The sequence below is a fragment of the Rhinoderma darwinii genome, chromosome 1 (genome assembly GCF_050947455.1).
Source record: "Rhinoderma darwinii isolate aRhiDar2 chromosome 1, aRhiDar2.hap1, whole genome shotgun sequence".
Classification (NCBI taxonomy): domain Eukaryota; kingdom Metazoa; phylum Chordata; class Amphibia; order Anura; family Rhinodermatidae; genus Rhinoderma; species Rhinoderma darwinii.
Window position 1 is genome coordinate 302431963 of NC_134687.1, and position 26523 is coordinate 302458485.

A 26523-nucleotide genomic window follows, 5' to 3' on the forward strand; every position below is an offset into this window, starting at 1 on the left:
GGGGGTCCATTTGTTATTATTTTTAATTCATAGTTCCCAAAGAGGTATTGTCGATATGTCTTATATGTTTTTTAACTTCTTCTTCTCACATTTGTGCACATAGATGGAGTTGAGATTGTATCTCTTCTTGTTGGATTGACGGATCTAGATATCATGGGACAGTTATCCGAAAAGAAAATCTCACCTTTGGATAGGATTCATAAAGACGCTTTATCTACCATCCTTCATAATATTAATTTCTATGAAAATAAATATTTCTTCTGTTAAAAAGTGAGATATACAGTATCTGTTTCATATGGATTTTTTGTATTCACATAATATCACTAATTATATGATTGATTTATATGCTGTTTTTCAATAATGTTAATGTATTTGGTACATTCTAATATTTATGTAGACATATACATTGTGTAGTTAACATGGCCACATAAATATATATGTATATATAACACACATTTTTTCATGTGTTTTAATCACATTTTCTCACTCATTTTTATATATATATTCCTTCACTCATCCATCATTATTTTCTTGCTTTGAATCACAATTCCCCTTATGATTATATAATTATTTTTGCACACACACATATGTTTTGACATGCACACACCAACTATACATTTTTATCGTCACATTTTTATTGTCGCATTTTCACATTTACTCGTTTCTTTCTTATTTACATTCACTCACATCTTGTATGTTATCCGCTCGACAGACTCTGAGCCATAGCATACTAGCGATTAACTTCCCTTCAACTGTCTCCTCTCCCTATATGTGCTTTCTTTCTGCATATGTCCAATCATGTTTCAGAGAATAATCTCTACCAGGGATAGCCGAGTGCTTACGCATCAGGGGGGAGTGGCCGTGATGCCCTGCGGTCTCGTCTCTCTATCTGGATGGGTGGAATGAGAGAGACGTTCTCGTCGCTCTTTCTCTGACACCTCCGGATGACACCGGAAGTACATCGCTGGACATCTTCGTACCTGACGTATGTCGCCACATAGAGGCTATCCCGTCATAGTCTGCTTCCATGCATCTCTCGGACATGATTGGACAATGGATATGTAAATAGCAGCTTCCGCTGGAGAGACACCACCCCCGGACGAAGGCATTTCGCCAACTGTCTCTACAGTGCACGAGCAACAACATGGGTAAGCAACTTATTTTTTTCTATCAAGCGGTTTTGTCACATTGCAACAATTCATGTCACTATTTCTAACGAGCATTTTTATACCTATCTTATAATCAGCTCTAATTACATGCATAGGGATTTTTTTGCCCACTATTAAGCAGTGTGTATTAGGCTATTATTTATTTGTGGCGTACATTGAATACTTTTATATATTGTGTCATGCCCATATGCTTCCTGCTCTGTAGGACACCTTCATATTGCACTGCATGTTTTAACCTGTTTTTGTCTCATATATGTTAATAATAAAGGATATTTTGTATTTTCTCAAACTATCATGTGTTAATTGACCTTATATATAGGCTTTATTTTACTTAAAAAATAAATTATCCTGTGTCACCATATTCTGAGACCCATACCTTTTTTATTTTTCAGTCAATTGAGCTTTGTGAGGGCTTGTGTTTTGTGGGGCGAGCTGTCGTTTTTTATTTTCACTATTGATCACTTGCAGGACGGGTCTATGATACATTGAGGGGTCTCCACAATGTCCCCTGTTTCAAACTACCTGGACAGGGCATCGGCCCTCACATTTTTGTCAGCGGGACGGTAGTGGAGCACAAACTGAAAGCGAGTGAAGAACAGTGACCACCTGGCTTGACGGGGGTTTAGCCGTTGAGCCGACTGGAGATAGGTGAGATTCAGGGTCGAATTCGTCTTTTTTTTTTCCACACAAAGTGGAAAGTATTAAAAGTTAAATAATAATAAATTGACATGTTTTCCTATGTTGGCCACCAGAGGGAGCACTTTCAAGAATTACAGTGAATCAGGCAGAAGCAACCTGACTCACAGCGACTGTAAATGTGGGAGGGGGACTCACCCCCTCCCTATTTTTGTCTACAAGCCACGAAAAGGTGTCTTCTTCTTTTTTGAAGAGATTGTACAATGCAGCTGGCAGAAGCTATAGAACACACCAAAATCTAAGAATGATGAAAGCCAAGAGGGAAGACCCTGTGGTGAATGACTTATCAGTTGACAGGTCAACACAGCGTGTGTTCTACGCGTTTTTGGGCGCATTTTATGCGCCAAAAACACGTAAAAAAACGGCTTGATTACGTTTCCCATTTACATCAAGGTTAGTACATACAACGTGCTTTTTTCCGCGAGTGTTGTTAAAAAGCGCATTGCGGAAAAAATTCTTTGGTGCGTAAAACGCTCCAAATGTTTCCATAGTCAATGGGAGTCCTAATTATGCACCAAAAATTGTGCAAGAAGCGCTCACAAAACACGCAAAAAACAGCTGCATTTTCGAAAGGGAGAAGACAGAAGTCTGCTGTAGGTAAGTTTTTTTATTTTTCATATTACTAACTTAAAGAGGCTCTGTCACCAGATTTTGCAACCCCTATCTGCTATTGCAGCAGATCGGCGCTGCAATGTAGATAAGAGTAACGTTTTTATTTTTTAAAAACGAGCATTTTTGGCCAAGTTATGACCATTTTCGTATTTATGCAAATGAGGCTTGCAAAAGTCCAACTGGGCGTGTTTAAAGTAAAAGTCCAACTGGGCGTGTATTGTGTGCGTACATCTGGGCGTTTTTACTACTTTTACTAGCTGGGCGTTCTGACGAGAAGTATCATCCACTTCTCTTCAGAACGCCCAGCTTCTGGCAGTGCAGACACACAGCGTGTTCTCGAGAGATCACGCTGTGTCGTCACTCACTTCCTGCCCCAGGTCCTGCATCGTGTCGGACGAGCGAGGACACATCGGCACCAGAGGCTACAGTTGATTCTGCAGCAGAATCGGCGTTTGCAGGTAAGTCGATGTAGCTAGTTACCTGCAAACGCTGATGCTGCTGCAGAATCAACTGTAGCCTTTGGTGCCGATGTGGCCGACACGATGCAGGACCTGGGGCAGGAAGTGAGTGACGTCACAGCGTGATCTCTCGAGAACACGCTGTGTGTCTGCACTGCCAGAAGCTGGGTGTTAACGAACAGAAGTGGATGATGCTGATTCGTCAGCATCATACACTCCCATTCCTAACGCCCAGCTAGTAAAAGAAGTAAAAACGCCCCGATGTACGCACATAATACACGCCCAGTTGTACTTTTACTGTAAACACGCCCAGTTGTACTTTTGCAAGCCTCATTTGCATAAATACAAAAATGGTCATAACTTGGCCAAAAATGCTTGTTTTTTTAAAATAAAAACGTTACTGTAATCTACATTGCAGCGCCTATCTGCTGCAATAGCAGATAGGGGTTGCAAAATCTGGTGACAGAGCCTCTTTAAGTTTTTATTTTTTTTTGCAGGTTCCGCTGGACCGTTTGAACTACGTCGATCTACATTTTTTGTTTTTTTAAATAAAATGGTTACCGAGGGTTGTGTGGGGGAGTTTTAATTTCAATAAATTATTTTGTAGTTACACAGTGCGGTTTTGCCACGTTTTCGCCATATGGCCGAAAACCGCATATATAAAATTGCTGTAAAAACGCATGCAGTTTTCTATGTGCTTTTCGGCCACGTGGGAAAAACGCGGCAAAACCGCACTGTGTGTATATACTCTTAGGCCCTGTTCACACCGTTTTTTTGCAGGCAAAAAAAAAATCTGACACAGAATTCCTTCAGGAATTTTGAGGTAGATTTTGAACTGCCTGCGCTTTTTGTCCGCAGTTTTCGGTGCGGTTTTTGCTCACAGCCATTAAATCTAATGCAAGGACCGCGGGCAAAAAATGCCACGAAAAACGCTTGGAAACGAGCGCCACAGGTTTTTTCTGCCTCCCATTTAATTTCAATGGGAGGTCAGAGGCGGAAGCTGCGCCAAGAAAGGACACGCTGTTTTTTTTCCCGCGAGCGGCCAAAATCCGCCCGGTAAGCAGACGCCTCTGCATCACATTGAAATCAATGCGGGACAATTTTGGGGGTATTATGGAGCGGATTCTAACGCGGTTCCCACGCCAAAAATCTCTGTGTGAACAGGAAGTTATGTCTCTGTTTTTTAATACTTTATTAGCACCTTAGTAATGGCAGTTGCCTGTTTGACGATGTCCATTCCTAAGGCGGGGCTTAGTGCTAGCCAGTAAAAAGGCTAGCACTAACCCCCCCATTATTAGCCCAGTACCCAGACAACTGCCATTACTAGGGCGCTAATAAAGTATTAAAACAAAAACACAGAGACATAAGAATTTTTTTTTTAATTTAAATAAAAACTTCCCCACAAGACACTCATTAACCATTTTGTTTGTTAAAAAAACAAAAACGTAGATCATCGCAGTAGTCCACCGAATCTACGATGTAGACCAACAAATCTACAATGTAGTCCAATAGGTCCAACGGAACCTGCAAAACAAACAAAATAAAGTTAGTAATATGAAAAATAAAAATACTTATACTCACCTACAGCAGATGTCTGTCTTCCCCCTGTGCCGCAAAAGAAACTTGATGTCAATGAACTGGGACGGGAACTAGACATGCAGCAGAAATATTATTAGCTATTAATAATTCTGGCGCATCATGGAGCTCCCCCCACAAACCTCCACCACACATGCAGCCGCTCCAGAAAAACACGCACGCACGCGCGCGCACACACACACACACACACACACACACACACACACACCCCAGCCTAGAACTATACTATATATCAATATATGATAGATATGAGATAGATAGATAGATAGATATGAGATAGATAGATAGATAGTCCACCATCCAGCAGCACCAGTCAGGAATATAGGTGGGTACACGTCCCAGGAGCCCGATCACTGCTCCCAGATCCTCAATATTCGTCCAATAAGAGACAGCACTCCAATTTGTGATAGAAAAAACGTCTTTTTATTAGCCCCTGTGCACAAATTGGAGTGCTGTCTCTTATTGGACGAATATAGATAGATAGATAGATTTTTTTTTTAAAAAAGGGTTTTATTATTACTATTACTTTTCTCCCTCTCCTGACAGCCTGCCAGGAGATGGGGAAGTTACAGCAGGTCTGCTGGGGGCTGTAAGGGGGGGGGGTCCGCAACATGGGAGCCCCTGATGTGGGGGGCGATGAGGGGGCGGGTTGCAGCCCAAACATGCAGCCGTGCCACGCACAAGCCCCCCCCCCCCCGACATGCAACACACACACCTTGCCTGCAGTGCGGCCGGCTAGTCTTCACCAAAATGACAGCGGCTTTCCCCATACAAACCAGCTTCTATGCTGGGTCGCTCTGAACAGACCATATGCAGTACAGAGCTAGACCGCAGAAGCACAGGACATACAAACGGAAGCCGTTCGTATGTCCTATGGCCTGTAGCTGCCATATTTCCTCTGTGTATGTGTTGTGAAGAGACACATACACAGATGAAATGAAAAATGGCAGTTCCCAGTCCAGTAAAAAAGTTGAAATTAAAAAAATACTTTTTGGACAAAAGATAAATAAAGTAAATATAATATTTTATTAGATAAGGAGACATAATTTAATAAAATAAATAAAATAAATCATGACACCTTTCCTTTAAACTGCCATCTTTTCTTTCAACAAAGAAAAAACCTGCACCCACCAGAGAAGTAGATGGACGAATATGACCCTTACGGAGACTGTCTTTAATATAATCTTTCATGGCCTGTCTTTCCGGAGCAGAAAGATTATAATTCCGCCCCTTGGGCAGTTTAGGATTAGGGAGAAGTATAATGAGACAGTCGTACGGCCTATGAGGAGGGGAGTCATGACCGATCTCAGAAAAGACAGCCTCAAAATCTTGAATACACTCAGGCAACGATGGTGTGTTACAAGATACATTAGTAGTAGACAAAGATATGCAAGAATCATAACATTTAGAATTCCACTTAAACAATTATGCATTTACCCAATCAATAACTGAATTATGTGTCTGCAACCATGGAATACCCAATATTAATTCAGAGGGCAAATTTCCTAGATTAAAGAAAGTGATTTGTTCAGTATGTAAAGTACTCACTTACAATGTAACAGGCGGAGTAGAGAACTTGACCGACCCCTTAGCGAGAGTAGTATTATCAATAACAGAGATTTTGACTGGGGTACTTAACTGAACAAGGGGAATATCCAATCTTTTTGCAATCTGAAAATCTAAGAAATTAGCCGCAGAACTACAATCTACAAAAGCTTGACTAGAAGTACAAACATTATTAAACCATATATTAACAGGCAAAATGATTTATTTTTTTTTTTTTTGGAAAATGTGGGAAAAACCGGAATAACCAGATGGCATTCCCGGGGACCATCTAGACTCTGAAGTTTTTCCGAAGCTGGACACTTGGAAAAGTTCTTGAGTATATAACCAGCGTCCCTGCAATAGAAACACAGTCCCTTGTGTTTTCTAAAAAGTCTCCGTTCCTGAGAAGACAAAGTGGTGCCCAACTGCATGGGCTCTTGTGCATCAAATGAAGGGCTCTCAGCGCAGGGAAGGCGAACAGCTATCACTGATCTTTCATTTCAGCGTTCACGTAGTGGTCGGTCCAAACTCACAACAAAGGTCATGGTATCCTTTAGAGTCAAGGGCGGATGGTAATTTATGAAGAGATCTTTCAAAGTCTCAGAAAGGCCTCAGCGGAATTTGCATCGGAGTGCAGCATCATTCCATGAAGTCAAGAAATAGACCATCGTCTAAATTCCGAACAATATTCTTCGACAGGTCGCACACCTTGTTGGAGAGATAACAGATTGGCCTCAGCCACTGTAGTGATATCTGGTTCTCCATAAATTAAACCTAAGGTCGCAAAGAAGGTTTCCACGGATAAAAGTTCAGGGGCAAAAGGAGGTCTCAATTTTTATGTGGAACACACCAACTGATTGATTGGATGGTTTGCATAGTACTCTTTACTCAACAGGTCTATTTCTAGCTCACCACATTCATATAATAGATTCTCTAATCATATGCTATATTTTTGTACTATCATTAGAAATGAATGGTAGAGATAATTTATGTGAGCTATTAGTTAGTGACCCAGCCGGGCCTGTGATGTCTATCCTTGTTTGTTTATTGTATGTATTGTTGTGTTGTGTTTACTTTGTCATATAGACACAGGATCGAATTTAGTGCTACCTCTGTCACATTTTAACAAATTTTTAATAAATTTTGATACTTTTATAAAAACGCTGAGCCGAGTGTCTATTAACCAGTGGTTATCCTCTGTGTATTCCCTATTCCCTCTGCCCATTTCCTCCCTCCCTTCCGTTCCCCCCTCCCTCCTTTCATTATAATCTCCATAAATTAAACCTAGAGCCGCAAAAGGAGGTCCCAAAGAAAAGGCCCAGGTTTGAGGATCACCCTGTAAAAGTGAAATGATGATACCCACTCGCTGTTGTTCAGTACCAGAGGAGATCGGTCTTAGTCGAAAATATAAATTACAGCTCTCCCGAAAATTAACAAATGACTTACGATCACCAGAGAAACGATCATGTAAGTTCACCTTAGGTTCCACTGGAGTTGAGACTGGAACAACTGCTTGACCCTGCCGTTGGACCCTCACGGCCAGACCTTGTACCAGCTGAGTCAGATCGTGCATCAGATCCACCAGGGCTTGCATAGGTTCCGGAAAGGATAATATAAATGGGCTTGTGAATATGTTATGCGATTGCAAGTTGAGAAATTCCCCTAAGGCTGCTGGAGACTGCTGGAGGAGAGCGTTCAAATAAAACTGCAACCTCAAATCCGTCACAACTCTGATCGACAGAGTCTAAGGCTACGCTAAGGTTTTCGCCAGAGACGTCCGCAAGGTGGGATGGTCTTTGCTGCATAGAACCCAGGTTGTCTTAGCAGAGCTAAGTGTTGGATAAGAGGTGCAATGTAGGCAATACCTGAACAGAATAACCAGACAACCAGAGGGTAAACAGAAAGTCCAAAACAGTGCAAGTGGATATCAGGTAAAGCAGAGGCAGAACCAACTGGGAACAGATAATAAAAATCAGTAAACAAAGGGTTATCCAAATACACGCCGAGGTCAATGTCCAAGAAGTTCAGAAGTCAAAGGTGAAGGGTATAGATAAGTATCCTGAACAAAACTCCTGCAGACAGGAAATTCCCAAGCAAAGCACAGGTGGAGGAAGCTAGGTATAAATACAACCCTACACCTAATAGTCAGAAGAACAGATAAAAGAGGTAGGCTGAAAGTAAAACAGAACCACCCAGAAGCTAGAACAGTAGTCATGGTGATCTTAAAGGAATTTTTTTTTAGATAAATTTGCTTTTAGTGTTTTATAAAAAAAAAGTTTATTTATTTGTGTTTGTGTTTTACTTTTTTTTTGTTCAAACTTTTTCTTCTCTATAGGGGCTGCCATTTTTTTTTTCATCTCTGTATGTGTCGATTAACGACACATACAGACATGGAATACGGCACATACAGCCCCATAGAGAATGCGAACGGGAGCCATTCCATTCACTATGCTGTACGCCGTCCAAATGGAAGGTCTTCGGCCGAGCGACATCCGGCGCCATTTTCTTGTAGACCAGAAGCCGCGGCCGGACAGTAAGATGACTACTTCTGGTTGCGGCTTCCGGGCATGTGTTCAGAAGCAAGCGGAGGGAGCAGACGGACCGGAGGGAGAGGCGGCGGCAGGAGCAGGTAAGTCATGTTTATGTATGTTTTGTGTTATAACCACTGTATGTAAGCCTACTACACTGTGTATTCACTCAAAAAATGGCGGCACACAGTGTAGGAGGCTTGAACATTCAATCCCCCTCCTTTCTCCTGGCACTAGCCAGGATAAGGGAGGGGGGATTCTGTGAGCTCACTAGAGCGTGTGTGTTTACACCAAATTTGCAGCATAAAGCAATGTGGTTGCTTTACCACATGCCAATGCTGCAATTTTGGGAATTGCTCCCTCTAGTGACCAGCACAGGGAAATGTTCTAAATTAGAATCTAATTTATAATATTTCCTGACTTGTGAAAAAATTAGAAAAAAATTATAACAATGTCTAATCATGTATACACTAACTGTTTAACAAAAAAAAAAAATTTCTACTGACACATTCCCTTTAAGGGAACAGGCATTTTCCTAACAGTATCTGGACAATAAATTAGACTGGAGGTTAAATTGTGATATGTTGTATAGAAGAGGATGTAGTCTGTATTTTTTTGCGACAATTAAGATCTTTTAATGTTTGCACAAAGATGTTGCAGATGCTTTATCAATCCGTTTTAGAGAGTGGAATAATGTTTGCGGTGGTGTGCTGGTGCAGTTATGCAAGGATTATGGATATCAACAAGTTAAACAAGTTAATCAAGAAAGCAAGTAGTGTTGTTGGACGTATACTGGATCTTGTTTGTGTGGTGGCGTAGCTAGGTTCTCCAGCACCCGGGGCAAAGATTCAGCTTGGCGCCCCCCCCAACCTCTTTCCCGACATCTCCTTCCCCCTCGCCATGTTTGTTTTCTTTACCAATCAATGACGTGTCATTTTTTTTCCACATTTATTTTTATGTAACTCGAGCATAAAAACATTTGTACCTTTTACAAGCAATATAGTTCTATATACAACACCAGAACCAAGCTCAGTACATATATACAGCACCAGAACCAAGCTCAGAACATAAATACAACACCAGCACAAATACAGCTCAATTTAGTGCAACCCCTGCCGTATAGGTTTACACTAATTTGTTTCCAGCTCCCAGCATGGCCCGAACAATGGTAAGGATATGCTGGGAGATGCTGTTTCACAAAAAATAAATCATATCATAATCATACCACCCATCATCTTGCTGCCAATCATACAGTGACTACATTACTGATTAGAGGCAAAATAAACATTTACATTAAGTGACTCACCGGTGACGTCTCAGATTCAAGTTCTTTTTCTCCATCCGATCCAGACCTCTATGATGACTTCTCCAGGTCACAGCCTATTTCTGCTCAGATGTCTTCAGCTTCTCACTTTTCCAACATTTCTACACCTATAAACAAAGATAAAGTTCTCATTATATCACACACTATGCCCCTAAATATAATAGTGTCCCCCCCCACACACACACACACCGTGCCCCCTGTAGATAGTGCTTGCCATAGAGCCCCCTGTAGATAGTGCCCCCATTGAGCCCCCTGTAGATAGTGCCCTCATATAGCTCACCCCTGTGCATAGTGTCCCACAAATAGCTCCCCCTATAGTGGTCCACAGATAGCCCACCCCTGTATATAGCCCCCTGTAGATATAGCCCACCCCTGTATATAGTGCTCCACATATAGTCCACCCCTGTATATAGCCCCCCTGTAGATATAGCCCACCCCTGTATATAGTGCTCCATAGATCGCCCACCCCTGTATATAGCCCCCCTGTAGATATAGGCCACCCCTGTATATGGTGCTCCACAGATAGCCCACCCTTGTATATAGTGATCCACAGATAGCCCACCCCTGTATATAGCCCCCCTGTAGATATAGCCCACCCCTGTATATAGTGCTCCATAGATCGCCCACCCCTGTATATAGCCCCCCTGTAGATATAGGCCACCCCTGTATATGGTGCTCCACAGATAGCCCACCCTTGTATATAGTGATCCACAGATAGCTCACCCCTGTATATAGTGTTCCATAGATAGCCCACCCCTGTATATATCCCCCCTGTAGATATAGCCCACCCCTGTATATAGTGCTCCATAGATAGCCCACCCCAGTATATAGCCCCCCCGTAGATAAAGCACCCATAGATAAACCCTCCCATAGATAAAGCCCCCCCCAGGTAGATAAAGCCCCCTGTAGATAAAGCCCCCCCAAGATAAAGCCCCCCTGTAGATAAAGCCACACACTTTTTTATTACAATAAAATAAAAAACTATTCAAACTCACCTTAATCCCGTTCCCACGCCATCCAGCAGCAATGGAGACCTGCTCTCTTCTACGCAGGTCTCCTGGGGTTGAACGAAGTATCTATGAAAGGCGCTGATGGCAGGGCAGAGTGACTTTCCCTGTCATTCAGCGCCTTTCAACGACGCAAGCAACGCAAAGTATCGCGCCGCTTCACTCGTAGAAAGGCGCTGAATGGTCGGGCACGGAACGTATCCGGCCATTCATTGCTTCTAATTGTACCTGTGTCCTATAGACGCAGGTACAATTATAGTGCAGGAAGTGGTTGCGCTAGCACCCCCCTCTAAGTTGCGCCCGGGGCACATGCCCTGTCTGCCCCCCAGCTACGCCCCTGGTGGTGGCGGATAAAGGGTTTTTAAAAAAGTTCAAGAGATTAACCCCTTCCCGTCGTAAACAACTTTCAGATTAAAATTTTAGTTTTTTCCTCCCCACCTTCCAAAAGCCATAATTGTTTTTATTTTTCCGTCGATATAGTTCTATGAGGGCTCGATTTTTGCGGGACGAGTTGAAGTTTTTCGTAGTGCCATTTATTGTGCCATATAATGTACTAGGAAACGGGAAAAAAATTATTTGTGGGGTAGAAAATGAAAAAAGCAGCAATTCCTCCATTGTTTTTTGTTCTTCGTTTTTACGGAATTCACTGTGCAATTAAAACAACATGTTAATTTTATTCTGCGGGTCAATACAATTACAGCGGTACCAAATATAGATATTGTTTTTTCTATATTTTACTACTTTTGCGACGTTTTGATCACTTTTTATTCCATATTATTTGGTAGATGAGGTGACCAAAAAATAGCGATTGTGGCGTTTACAATTTTTTTTTTACAGCGTACACTGTGCGGGTTAAATAATGATATAATGTAGTAGTTCAGACTTTTACGGATGCGGCGATACCAATTATGTTTATTTATTTTTTACTATGCTCTAGGCGGAAAATAGGAAAATGTTTTTTTTTTAACTTTTAATTTTTTTTACATTAAAAAAAAACTTTATTTTACTAATTTTAACTTTTTTTTATTAGTCCCCAAAGGTGACTTCAACCAGCGATCGTTGGATCGCTTGCACGATATACTGCAATACTAATGTATTGCAGTATATCGTCTTTCTGACAGGCTTCTATTAAGCCCTGCCAGAGGCCTTTATTAGGTCCCCAGGCAGCCATAGCAACCATCGCTACTGCGCGATTGCATTGTGGAGGGCACGATGAGCTGCTATAGGGGGTCGCCCCCCTCTTTCTAATGATTTAAATGCTACGGTCGCTATTGACCGCGGCATTTAACGGGTTAAACGAGCGGGATCGCGCTCTAGCGTGATCCCGCTCGTTACTGTGAAGTGTCGGCTGTAACATACAGCTGACACCCGCATAGTATGGAGTGGGTACACTCCGTGAGCCCGTTCCATACTTCCCCTACCCGGCTATGACGTATGGATACGTCAAATGTCGGGAAGGGGTTAAGAATGTGTCCGGAACATCCTCTGTTTGATTATGTGAATGCACAGCGGAGTACGTTCAGTAAAATATATGTATATTTAATTAAAGTGTTCAAAAGATAGATATAGAAGGTCTTTTTTTTTTGCCAGCTGCTATATCTTTATTTAACAGTAGTACAGAATAAGTGATTGGGTCAGTTAAGTGTATTATATTGTATTTTTAAGGATTTTAACCTCGGACCAAGCTCATTTTGGCCTTGAGGACCAGACCCATTTTTTCAAATCTGACATGTGTCACTTTATGTTGTAATAACTTGGGAAAGCTTTTACCTATCCAATTGATTCTGAGATTGTTTTCTCGTGAGATATTGTACTTTATGTTAATGAAAAAATTTGGTCGATAAATTCATGCTTATTTGTGAGAAACACCAATATTTAGAGAAAATGTGAAGAAATTGAGATTTTTCCAATTTTAAATGTATCTGCTTGTAAAACAGATAGTAATACCACAAAAAATTGTTACTAATTAACATTTCCCATATGTCTACTTTATGTTTGCATCTTTTTCAACATCCTTTTATTTTTCTAGGACGTTACAAGGCTTAGAACATTAGCAGCAATTTCTCACATTTTTAAGAAAATTTCAAAAGGTTATTTTTTTCAGGGACGAGTTCAGTTCTGAAGTGGTTCTGATGGCCCTATATATTAGAAATCCCCATAAAACACCCCATTTTGAAAACTTCACCCCTCATAGTATTCAAAAGAGCATTCAGAAAGTGTTTCAACCCTTTAGGCGTTTTACAGGAATTGAAGGAAAGTAGAGCTGAAATGTTCAAATTTCATTTTTTTTTTACAAAATGTGTAATACATTTTTTTCTGTACCACAGAAGGTTTTTGTAATGACAGGGATAGGGAAACAGACAAGTGAGCCCTAATCTACCCGCCACTCAGTCCCTGCCTACTTGCAACGACCCGCCCTAGGCGACGGGGTACAACTGGGCGACGGTCCCTACACTCAGTAAGTGCACGACAGACAACCAGACAAGGAAACACAGAACAAAGGGAAGCGGGGCAGTTGCCCACGGCAACACCGTGAGCAACAAGAGTAGTAAACGAGCCGAGTCAAACCAGGAGAGTACGAAGTGCCAAACACAGAGCAGGAGAGTAGTGAACAAGCCGAGTCAAACCAGGAGTGTACGAGGTACCAAACGCAGAGCAGAAGAGTAGTCAGTAAGCCAGAGTCAATACGAAGCAGGGACAAGTAGTTCGAGAAGCTGCAGCAGGGCCAGGAAACCAACAGAGAAGAATCACAAGCAAAGGAGGAACAGGAAAGGCAGGTATAAATAGACAGAAGGCGGGAGCTAGCTCCGTCTGGCCAGGCTGTGATAGGCTCTCCCACTCCTAAACCTGCCATCCTGAGTGGTGGAAGATGGAGTCAGTCTCACAGACATAGAAGCAGGTGCAGACTGATTACTTATGGGCGTGGATACAGAAGCTGTGCCTGGCAGATCCTTAACAGTTTTACCTGAAAAACGCATCTCTGTATTTATTGCCCACGTTCTGTAGTTTTTAGAAATATCCCACATGTGGCCCTAGTGTGCTAATGGACTTAAACACAGGCCTCAGAAGCAAAGGAGCTCCTCGTGGATTTTGGGGCCTCCTTTTTTTAGAATATATTTTAGGCACGATGTCAGGTTTGAAGAGGTCTTGTGGTGCCAAAACAGTGGAAACCCTCAAAAGTGACCCCATTTTTTTAAACAACACCCCTCAGGGAATTTATCTAGGGGTATAGTTAGCATTTTGACACCACAGGTATTTTGCTATATTTATTGGAGTTTGTCTGTGAAAATTAAAATCTACTTTTTTTCTGGAAAAACTTAGAAATTTTGCATTTTTGCAAGGAATAAATGAGAAAAAGCACCCCAACATTTGTAAAGAAATTTCTCCCGATTACGGAAATACCCCATATGTTGTAATAAACTGCTGTTTGGACCCACAGCAGGGCTCACAAGGGAAGGAGCGCCATTTGGATTTTGGAGCGCTGATACTCTTTACTGGAATAGTTTTCGGTGCCGTGTCACGTTTGCAACGCCCTGGAGGGACCTAAACAGTGGAAACCCCCCAAAAGTGACCCCATTTTGGAAACTATACCCCTCAAGGAATTTTTCTAGTGGTATAGTTAGCATTTTGACTTCACAGGTGTTTTGCTGAATTTATTGGAATTAGTCTGTGAAGATGAAAAGAGACTTTTTTTTGGAAAAAAAAACCTGAATTTTCTAATTTTTATAAGGAATAAAGGAGAAAAAGCACCTCAACATTTGTAAAGCAATTTCTCCTGATTACGGTAATACCTCATATGTGGTAATAAACTGCTGTTTGGACCCACGGGAGGTCTCAGAAGGGACGCAGCACCATTTGGATTTTGCAGCGCAGATTTTGCTGAATTGGTTTCTGGGGGCCATGTCGCATTTGCAGAGCCCCTGAAGTACCAGTACAGTAGAAATTCCCCAGGCGTGATCCAAATTTGGAGACTATACCCCTGAAAGAATTAAATTAAAGGTGTAGTGAGCATTTTGAGCACTCAGGTGTTTTATAGATTTTATTAGAATTGGGCCGTGAAAATGAAAAAATATTTTTTTCCCAATAACCTGTAGATTTAGCTCATCATTTTTCATTTTCACAAGGAATACAGGAGAAAAGACACCCCAAAATGTGTTACACAATTTCTCCTGAGTAGGGAAATACCCCATATGTGGTTGTAAACTGCTATTTGGACATACGGCAAGGGTCTAAATGGAAAAAGTGCAATTTCGTTTTTGGAGTGGAGATTTTACAAAATTTGTTTTTGACGCCATGTTGCATTGCGCTGAGGTACCAGTACAGTGAAAACTCTCGAGAAGTGACCCCATTTAGGAAACTACACCCCTCAAGGAATTCATCTAGAAGTGTAGTGAGCATTTTGACCCCAAAGGTTTTGCAGAAATTAGTGCACAGTGGATGTTGCAGATTGAAAATTGCCATTTTCCACAGATATTGTAAAGGGTTTGGCAGACACAGGTTCTGTGTCGACGCACGGGGTTAATCAGCCCTCATCAGCTCTTAGGTCTGCTAGAGTGACGCGATCTGTTACCACTCAGGCTTGCAGGCTGAGGAGAGGGAGAACCTATCACAGCCTGGCCTGATGTTTCTAGCTCCCGCCCTTGGTCTATTTATACCCTCACTTGCAGCATGCTCCTTGCCTGTGATTGTCTGGTTTCCTGGCTCTGCGATTCCTGCTATTCACCCAATTGACCGCTGTTACTTATTGACCCTGACTTACCTGACTGTTCTCCTGCTCTGTTTCTGCTACTACGTACTCCCCTGGTTTGATTCGGCTCGTTTTCCACTGCCTGTTGCCTGTTGCTTCTGTGTGCCCTTGTCTTGTGTTGTTTGTCTTGCACTTACTGAGCGTAGGGACCGTCGCCCAGTTGTACGCCGTTACTTAGGACGGGCCGTGCAAGTAGGCAGGGACTGAGTTGTCGGTAGATTAGGGCTCACCTGTCCGTCTCCCTACCCCGATTCATTACATAATCACAGGCCCCATACCTTTTCTTACCCTGGTACCTAACTCTACTATGCAGGGTCTCTCCCTACAGGTCCAAGACCTCGCTCAGAGGTTCAACCAGCGTTATGCTACCCAGGTAGTGCCCTTCACCTCACCTCTTGAACCCCACCTCAAGTTGCCTGACCGGTTCTCAGGGGACTGGAGGACCTTTTTCTCTTTTCGGTAGAGTTGTAGACTCTATTTAAGACCCCACTCCTCAGGTTCTGAGAGCCAGGGAGTGGGTATAATTTGGTCCCGGCTCCAGGATGGCCCCCAGGAATGGGCCTTCTCCTTGGCTCCTGACGCCCCTGAACTTTCTTCTGTTGACCTTTTTTTTTTCTGGTCTCGGGCTCATCTATGACGAGACTGACAAGACTGCCTTGGCCGAGAGTCAGCTGGTGACCTTACGTCAGGGTAAGAGACCCGTTGAGGAGTACTGTTCTGACTTTAGGAGTGGTGTGTAGCTTCTCGGTGGAATGACCCTGCCTTGAGGTGCCAGTTTAGATTGGGTCTGTCGAACGCCCTGAAAGACCTGTTAGTTAGCTATCCCTCCTCAGACTCTCTAGATCAGGCTATGGCTTTAGCGGTACGTCTTGACCGATGTCTCAGGGAACGACGACTTGAACGTTCTTGTGCCTTCACCTTTGGCACCCCTATGATGGCTCCAGAGGTTCCGTTGCTTCGTTCTTTCACGGAGAACTCGGATGAACAGATGCAACTCGGGGCCTCTGTGTCTCCCCAACAACGTAGAGATTTCCGCAGGAGGAATGGTCTCTGCTTCCATTGTGGGGATGACAAGCATCAATTGAACTCCTGTCCCAGGTGCAAGAATAAGCAGCCGGAAAACTTCCGCGCCTAAGTGACCATCGGGGAGGTCGCTTGGGCGCACAGGTATTTCCCATAAACATGAAGCCTAATAAAATCTTGCTTCCCTTTCAGGTTTCTTTTGATGGTAGGTCTGCCACCGGGAGTGCCTTCGTCGATTCAGGGTCTGCTGCTAATATTATGTCTGTGGAATTTGCTATGTCTCTAGCTATGCCACTAATTGATTTGCCTAAACCTGTCCCGGTAGTGGGTATAGACTCCACACCGCTTGCCAATGGTTATTTTAAGCAGCATACCCCTGTTTTTGAACTCATTGTTGGCTCCATTCATTTGGCGCAGAGTTCTGTGTTAGTGATGCAGGGGTTATCGTCCGATTTGATTTTAGGCCTCCCTTGGTTGCAGACACATAATCCCGTTTTTGACTGGAATACTGGTGATCTTACTAAATGGGGTAATGAATGCATGACGTCATGTTTTTCTATTAATTTGGTTTATCTCGTTGAGGAGGTGATCACTCTACCTGAGTTTATTCAGGACTTCGCTGATGTCTTTTCTAAAAGGGCCTCCGAAGAGTAGAGAGTACGATTGCGCAATAGATTTGGTACCAGGAGCAAGGCTCCCTAAAGGAAGGATATTTAATAGCCATGAGAGGTTATATCCAGGAAAGCCTGACCAAGGGTTACATTCGGCCCTCTACTTCTCCGGTAGGTGCTGGCTTCTTCTTCGTGGGGAAGAAGGATGGTGGTCTTAGGCCGTGCATCGATTACCGAAATTTAAATAAGATCACTGTAAGGAACCAATATCCGCTTCCTTTGATTCCTGATCTCTTCAATCAGGTTCAGGGGGCCCAATGGTTCTCTAAGTTCGATCTTCGGGGGTCTTATAACCTTATCCGGATCAGAGAGGGGGATGAGTGGAAGACTGCGTTTAATACACCCAAAATTAATTTCGAATGTCTCGTCATGCCCTTTGGGTTGTGTAATGCTCCCGCGGTCTGCCAGAATTTCATAAATGAGATTTTAAGAGACTATCTGGGGGTATTTCTTGTAGTGTACCTTGATGATATACTTGTGTTTTCCAAGGACTGGTCCTCCGACATTGAGCATGTCAGAAAGGTGCTCCAGGCCCTTCGGAAAAACAAACTCTTTGCAAAAACCGAAAAATGTGTGTTTGGGGTGCAGGAGATACCGTTTTTGGGTCAAATCCTCACTCCTAACTAATTCCGCATGGACCCTGCCAAGGTTCAGGCTGTGGCAGAATGGGTCCGCCCTGCCTCCCTGAAGGCCTTACAGTGTTTCCTGGGGTTTGCTAATTATTACAGGAGATTTATTGCTAACTTCTCGGTCATCGCTAAGCCTCTTACGGACCTCACTCGTAAAGGTGCTGATCTCCTCCACTGGCCTCCGGAGGCGGTCCAGGCTTTTGAGATCCTTAAGAGGTGCTTTGTCTCTGCCCCAGTGCTGATTCAGCCTAACCAAATGGAGCCATTCATCGTGGAGGTTGACGCCTCCGAGGTGGGAGTAGGTGCTGTTTTGTCCCAGGGTACTAGGTCTCTCCCCCATCTCCGTCCCTGTGCCTACTTCTCCAGGAAGTTCTCCTCCACCGAGAGAAATTATGACGTTGGCAACCGCAAACTCCTAGCCATTAAATGGGCATTTGAAGAGTGGCGCCACTTCCTGGAGGGGGCTAGACACCAGGTAACGGTCCTTACTGACCGCAAGAATCTGGTTTTCCTAGAATCTGCCGGGAGGCTAAACCCGAGACAAACTCGATGGGCGTTGTTTTTGAGATTCAACTTTGTGGTTACCTATAGGGCTGGGTGAAAAAATATTAAAGCTGATGCTCTGTCGCATAGCTTTATGGCTAGCCCTCCTCCTGAGGAGGATTCCGCTTGTATTTTGCCCCCAGGTATAATCATATCCTCCGTGGATTCAGACTTAGTCTCCGAAATTGCGGCTGATCAAGGTTCTGCTCCCGAGAACCTTCCTGAGAACAAGCTGTTTGTTCCCCTGCAATTCCGGCTAAGGTTGCTCAGGGAGAATCATGACTCCGCACTATCTGGCCATCCAGGCATCCTGGGTACCAAGCACCTCATTTCTAGAACCTATTGGTGGCCTGGGTTGCTTAAAGACGTTAAGGCCTATGTCACCGCTTGTGAAATTTGTGCAAGGTCTGAGAGTCCCAGGTCCCGACTGGTGTGGGTTGTAGTAGACCGCTTCAGTAAGATGTGCCACTTTGTACCCCTCAAGAAACGACCCAATGCCAAGATGTTAGCTACCTTGTTTGTCAAACACATCCTGCGTCTCCATGGGGTCCCGGTCAATATTGTTTCTGACAGAGGGGTACAATTTGTTTCATTATTTTGGAGAGCTTTCTGTAAGAAGCTGGAGATTGATCTGTCCTTTTCCTCGGCCTTCCATCCTGAAACTAATGGCCAAACTGAGAGGACTAATCAGTCTTTAGAACAATACTTAAGGTGTTTTATCTCAGACTGTCAAAATGATTGGGTCTCCTTCATTCCCCTTGCCAAATTTTCCCTTAATAACCGGGTCAGTAACTCGTCGGGGGTCTCCCCCTTCTTCTGTAATTTTGGGTTTAATCCACGGTTCTCCTCCGTTTCACCTGGTAGTTCCAAAAATCCTGAGGTAGATGTCGTTCATCGGGAACTGTGCACAGTCTGGGCCCAGGTTCAGAAGAACCTTGAAGCGTCCCAGAACATCCAAAAGACTCAGGCAGATAAAAGACGTTCAACTAACCCCTTATTTGTGGTCGGGGATCTGGTGTGGCTGTCTTCTAAATATTTGCTCCTTAAAGTTCTGTCCAAGAAATTTGCTCCCCGGTATATAGGGCCGTACAAAATCATTGAGGTCCTCAACCCTGTCTCCTTCCGGCTGGAGTTACCCCTGTCTTTTCAGATACACAACGTGTTCCATGCCTCCCTCTTGAAAAGCTGCTCCCCGTCCTTGGCTTCATCGAGGAAACCTCCGGTCCCTGTTCTTACTCCGGATGGGGTAGAATTCGAGGTAGCCAAGATTGTGGACAGCAGGATGGTGCAAGGCTCCCTCCAGTACCTGGTCCATTGGAGAGGATACGGGCCTGAGGAGAAGACTTGGGTACCCGCCCGGGATGTTCACGCCGGTATATTGCTCAGGAAGTTTCATCTTCGGTTCCCCAACAAGCCAGGCCCACCTAGGAAGGGTCCAGTGGCCCCTCATAAAAGGGGGGGGTACTGTAAAGGGTTTGCCAGACACAGGTTCTGTGTCGACGCCCAGGGTTAATCAGCCCTCATCAGCTCTTAGGTCTGCTAGAGTGACGCGATCTGTTACCACTCAGGCTTGCAGGCTGAGGAGAGGGAGAACCTATCACAGCCTGGCCTGACGTTTCTAGCTCCCGCTCTTGGTCTATTTATACCCTCACTTGCAGCATGCTCCTTGCCTGTGATTGTCTGGTTTCCTGGCTCTGCGATTCCTGCTATTCACCCGATTGACCACTTTACTTATTGACCCTGACTTGCCTGACTGTTCTCCTGCTCTGTTTCTGCTACTACGTACTCCGCTGGTTTGATTCGGCTCGTTTTCCACTGCCTGTTGCTCACGGTGTCTCCGTGGGCAACTGCCCCTACCCCCCCTTGCTTCTGTGTGCCCTTGTCTTGTGTTGTCTGTCTTGCACTTACTGAGCGTAGGGACCGTCGCCCAGTTGTACGCCGTCACTTAGTACGAGCCATGCAAGTAGGCAGGGACTGAGTTGTGGGCATATTAGGGATCACCTGTCCGTCTCCCTACCCCTATTCATTACAGATATGCTATTTCAGTGCCAAATGTGTTGTGCCCAGCTTGTACCACTGGAGACACACACCCCATAAATTGTTAAGTGGTTCTCCAGAGTACGGTAATACCCATATGTGGTCATAACCTGCTGTTTGGGCACATGCCAGGCCCAGAAGCAGCACCATTTGGCTTTTGGAGCGCAGATTTTGCTTGGTAGTAGTTTTGTTTAGTGTTTTACTGGTGTTTCAGTGTAATGTGGGGGCATATATAAGCTGGGCGGAGTGCATCAGGGTATATGTAAGCTGTGCGGAGTACATCAGGGTATATGTAAGCTGGGCGGAGTACATCAGGGTATATGTAAGCTGTGCGGAGTACATCAGGGTATATGTAAGCTGGGCGGAGTTCATCAGGGTATATGTTAGCTGGGCGGAGTGTATCAGGATATATGTAAGCTGTGAGGAGTATATCAGGGTATATGTAAGCTGTGCGGAGTACATCAGGGTATATGTAAGCTGGGTGGAGTACATCAGGGTATATGTAAGCTGTGCGGAGTACATCAGGGTATATGTAAGCTGTGTGGAGTATATCAGGGTATATGTAAGCTGGGCGGAGTGCAACAGGGTATATGTAAGCTGTGCAGAGTACATCAGGGTATATGTAAGCTGTGTGGAGTACATTAGGGTATATGTAAGCTGTGTGGAGTACATCAGGGTATATGTAAGCTGGGCGGAGTGCAACAGGTCCTAATATGATGATGTAATAATGGGGTAAATGAATAAAAAAATTAATTATCTATGGATAGTGACGTACGCTTTGAACCAATCCTTCATGCTCAGGTCAGATTTTTGGGTGTAGGAGTCGCACTTCTAAAGGGTGTCCGTGGTATTGTACAAAATATCCGCACTTCAGCATTGCCTAATCTTTGACTTCTTCACTAGCCCCATATGTAACACAGACCCCAAATTGTCATAGTTTTCGCTGCATTTACAGGGTCTAACAGTGGGGGCTGCAAATGATGACCTGGGGTTTTAGGTGAAGAACTGCTGCACATATAAATTAGTCTAGGCCGTCGTTTTGCATTATTGCATTCCAAGAGTCATAACTTTTTATTTTTCCGTTGACAAGCTGCGTGAGTGCTTGATTTTCATGGGACGAGCTGTAGTTTTCATTAGTATCACATTTTGGGGTACATGTGATAAATTGATCAGTTTTTATTCAATTTTTTGTGAGGTGAGGAGACCAAAAAAACAGAAATTCTCTCACAGTTTTTTTTAATAAATTTTTAACTGCGTTCTCTGTGCAGTATAAACAACATGTTTACTTTATTCTGCGGTTCGATACGATTATGTCAATACCAAATTTATATCGTTTTTATATGTTTTACTACTTTTACAAAATAAAAACACTTTTTTCTAAATAAAATAAAGTTTTAGTGTCACCATGTCCTGAGAGCCATAACTTTTTTATTTTTTGTCGACGGAGCCGAGTGAGGGCTTGTTTTTTGCGTGACACACTGTAGTTTTTATTGGTACCATGTTTGACCACTTTTTATTCCATTTTTTTTAAACAACTTGGCCAAAAAAGGAAATTCTGCCATTGTTTTTTATTGTATTTTTTTTTACGGTGTTCACCGTGTGGGATAAATAATATGATATTTTTTTTAGGTCAGGCCGATACAAACGCGGCGATACTTAATATGTCTAGTTTTTGTTTTCGTTTTTTTCTAATTATAAAGGGCTTGATCAGAGAAACAAGGCGATTATTGTTTTTATTACGTAAAACTTTTATTTATTTATCTAAAACTTTTTTTTTTTTTCACTTTTTAAAAAAAAAAAAATACTAGGAGACTGGAAGATCTGATCTTCTGATCCCCTGTACAATACACTGCACTACTTCTGTATGTACTTGTGTAGTGCAGTGTATTGTAACTGTCAGTTTACAACTGACAGTTGAGCCTATTACATCCTGCCTTGAGCAGGACCTAATAGGCTCCCATACCTGGCAACCAGGAAGCCGTTGTTAGGCTTCCTGGTTGCCATTGCAACCATCAGAATCCCGCGATTTTTTGCGGGTGGGTGGGGGAACGGGGTGCAGAGGGAGCCCCTCCCTCTGTACCAATCACTTAAATGCCGCTGTCGCTATTGACAGCAGCATTTAAGGGGTTAAACGATGGGGATCGGAGATAACAGTGAGATGTAGTGAGATGTCGGCTGTATATTACAGCAGACACCCATTGAAGAAGGAGCGCGCACAGCTCCTGTGCCCGCTTCATACTTAGGGCGTTACTATACGCCCATTTGCGGGAAGGGGTTAATAAAAAAGTGTTTTGTTTTTTTTACATGTCTTTCTCTGATCTCCTCACGGATCTCACAGAAATTAGGAGATCAGAGAAAGTAACAGGAGCTTTCTCCTGAAGACTGACCAATCACAGCAATCGCCGGCATGGGGGCCTGCTGATTGGTCCCCAGGCCGGTAACAGAGACGGTTATCTGTCAATGACAGTTGCCATCGCTGTGTTATCACTATGTGATTTCACATAGTGACAGTTTATTCCTGCTCCGCAATAGTACGGCGCAGGTCCGCTTCAATGAGCGGTGTGTGCCGTACTATTGCGGAGCAGGTACGCAACGGGCTAATGTATTGTCATTTATTTATGATATTTTATAATGTTATTGTTTGTATTGTTTCTTCGGAGCAAACTAATGACTGTTATTTATTTTCCTTCGGGGATCTATAAAGTCTATCTTATCTTAAAATGAAACTCATGTCAGCTAAGGGCCCATTCACATGCACACGGACCCATTCATTTCAATGGGGCCGTTCACACATGCAGGAGTATTCATGCAGCGAGAGTCCGCTGTGTGAAACTCACTGCATGTCCTATATTGGTGCATTTTCACGCACCTACGCGCTCATTGAAGTCAATGGGTGCGTGAAAACGCACAACACATGGATCAATTCCATTTAATAAAAAATGGGCCTTGCGAGTTCGTGAAAAACACATGCCCCTCGCAAAGCACAGATGCAATAACGCAACGCACACAGACCAGATTTGCGTGCATTTCTTACACTCGTAAATCTGTCACGCTTATGTGAATGTAGCCTAAATGAAGCTTGTTTTTAGGACAATAGTAAAGCAATGTAAAATTATTTTCCTAGTTTGCCCTGTGTGCCTCCTAATGGCATTCCCAGTGATTTGTTACGTATTGCTTCTTCTTTCTTTTACTCCAAGTGGGCAAGTTATAATGTGTGTATGGTAGATCACCTGGCTTTGGCTCGACAAAAAGTAGCTTAGAGTAAGTAAAATTTTTTGAAAAGTAATACATTTCATTGGGTGGATATTTGAAAGATTTTATAGAATTGGATATGGTATGTTATGAGTCTTGACCATTCAAGCCTACTGCAGGAGAATTATTGCACCTTAAAGGGAATGTGTTGCCAGAAAAACATGTTTTTTTTAAAAAAATTAAACATTTAGTGTGTGGGTGATTAAACATTGTTCAAATTTTTTTTATTTTTTTGCACGAGTCCAAGAAATATTATAAATTATTTCTAATTTATAATACTACCCATTTTTGGTCACTAGATGGAGCTGTTCCCAAAATTGCAGCATTGCAACATTGGGTTAAAAGCCCTCGCTCTAGTGAGCTCTCAGCATCCCCCCTCCTTTATCCTGGCTAATGCCGGGATAAACGAGGGGTTTGAACGATGTAACCTCCTACACTGTGTGTCGCCATTTTTTGAGCTAACCCACAGTGTAGTAGGTTTACATACAGTAGTAAACACACACAAACACGAACATACATTGAAATCTCTTACCTGCTCCTGCCGCCGCGGCTCCCTCCGGCCCGTCCGCTCCGTTTGCTGCCGCTGGTGCAAGTGCACAAATCCGGAAGCCGCGACCGGAAGTAGTAATATTACTGTCCGGCCGCGACTTCCGGTCCACAGGAAAATGGCGCCGGACGGCGCCAATTTCGAATAGGACTGTGTGGGAGCGGCGCATGCGCAGTTCCCACACAGACGCCGTACACTGCAGTCAATGGGACGGGAGCCGTTCGCAGTCCCTATGGGACTGTGGCTGCCGTATTCCATGTCTGTATGTGTCGTTAATCGACACACACAGAAATGGAACAAAAAATGGCAGCCCCCATAGGGAAGAAAAAGTGTAAAAATAAGAAAAAGTAAAACACAAACACACAAATGAATATAAACGTTTTTAATAAAGCACTAACATCTTTAACATATAAAAAAATAATTTGTGATGACACTGTTCCTTTAAGGTTATATCATGATATTGTAAATCATTGGATAGATATGGCATACATTAAGTCTTTATCTATTGTTGTTCTGTCATTTCATATAAGCTTTAGATATTTTCATGTTTCGATCCATTGATAATTGGTACAGATGTAGCCATCTTTAACTTGATTCTGATAACTTGCTACAGCCTGATATCACAAAACAAAAGCCATTGAAAAGTATTTGAAAAAGTCAAGATAAGAGATCTAGCAATTGTTTATTTAATGCGTTAAAAGTCAAGGTAAAGCCGTCTTTATAACCTTCATCAATTGTTTAGTTGTTTAATGCAGTCTGATGTTGTCTATATTCAGTCATATCAGGCTGACTGTAGAAATTGACTTAAAATAAGTCCAGATTTGAGAACCTTTAGAAACATTTGCAAAAAGCAAATAATATTAGAGCCATTTTTATAAGAGCGCCATTTTTAGGCTTCATGCACATGTTGCGTAATTTGCTGCGGAAAATACACATCAAAACTGCAGGAAAACGCAGGAAATTGGCAGGTAAAAACTGTACCTAATAGTGTATTTTTCTATCAATTCTTAGGTACGGTTTTTACATTTTAATGCGTAAATAGGAGCGTTTTCATGCCGTGGGTTTTGGTGTGTTTTTCTTTAGAACTAGTCAGATACAATTGGCAAGCCGTAACGCAAAATAAATTGACATGCTGCGAATTTTAAAATACGCACCGCAGATCAATTTACATGCAGAAAAAAAACTGCAGCGTGTACATGAGATTTCTTTAAATCTCATTTACTTTGTAGGTACTGTATTACGCTGCGGATCTGCCGCACGCAAATACGTGCGTCAAAACCACACGTAATACGCACCGTGTGCATTCAGCCTAATAAGCTTTGTTCTTACGTTTTGGGCCTCCGTAAGATACATACAACTTATAATATATATATATATATATATATATATATATATATATAATAGTCCTTGTCAATGAATTAGAATATCATCAAAAAGTTAATTTATTTCAGTAATTCAATTCAAAAAGTGAAACTTATGTATTATGTAGATTCATTTCACACAGAGTGATCTATTTCCAGCATTATTTTCTTTTAATGTTGATGATTATGGCTAGCAGTTATTGAAAACCCAAAATTAGAATATTGGTTAAAAGTTGAAGATTGTAGACTCATGATGTCATACTCTAATAAGCTAGTCAACACAAAACACCTGCAAAGGTTTCCTAAGTCTTTAAAGGGAAGGTGTCACGAAATATTTTTATATTTTTTATATATATATATAATATTGCTTTTAGTATGATATTAAAATAAATTGTAATTATTTGTGTTCTTGTGTCTCTTACTCTTTTTACTTTTTTCTTACTTTTACTTCTCTATGGGGGCTGCCATTTTTTTTTCATCTCTGTATGTGTCGATTAACGACACATACAGAGATGGAATACGGCACATACATCCCCATAGAGAACGCGAACGGGAGCAGTTCCATTCACTTTAGCGTACGCCGTCTGTGTGGGAACGGCGCATTCGCCGCTCCCACACAGACCAAAAGGAAGGTATTTGTAAGAGCGAAATCCGGCGCCATTTTCATGTGGACCGGAAGCCGCGGCTGGACAGTAAGATGACGACTTCCGGTCGCGGCTTCCGGCCATATGTTCAAGGCAGCGAAGACGCAAGGTATAGGAGCAGAGGCGGCAGCGAC

General features: G+C 42.8%; 1 long non-coding RNA gene across 1 annotated transcript; it reads left to right on the forward strand.

The window, feature by feature from the left end:
- The first annotated feature begins 818 nt into the window (after positions 1-818).
- Positions 819-7186, forward strand: LOC142741782 (uncharacterized). The gene is made up of 3 exons (XR_012881248.1): positions 819-1148; positions 1638-1817; positions 6346-7186. It is a non-coding gene; the product is annotated as an uncharacterized LOC142741782 (long non-coding RNA).
- The last annotated feature ends 19337 nt before the right edge of the window (positions 7187-26523 follow it).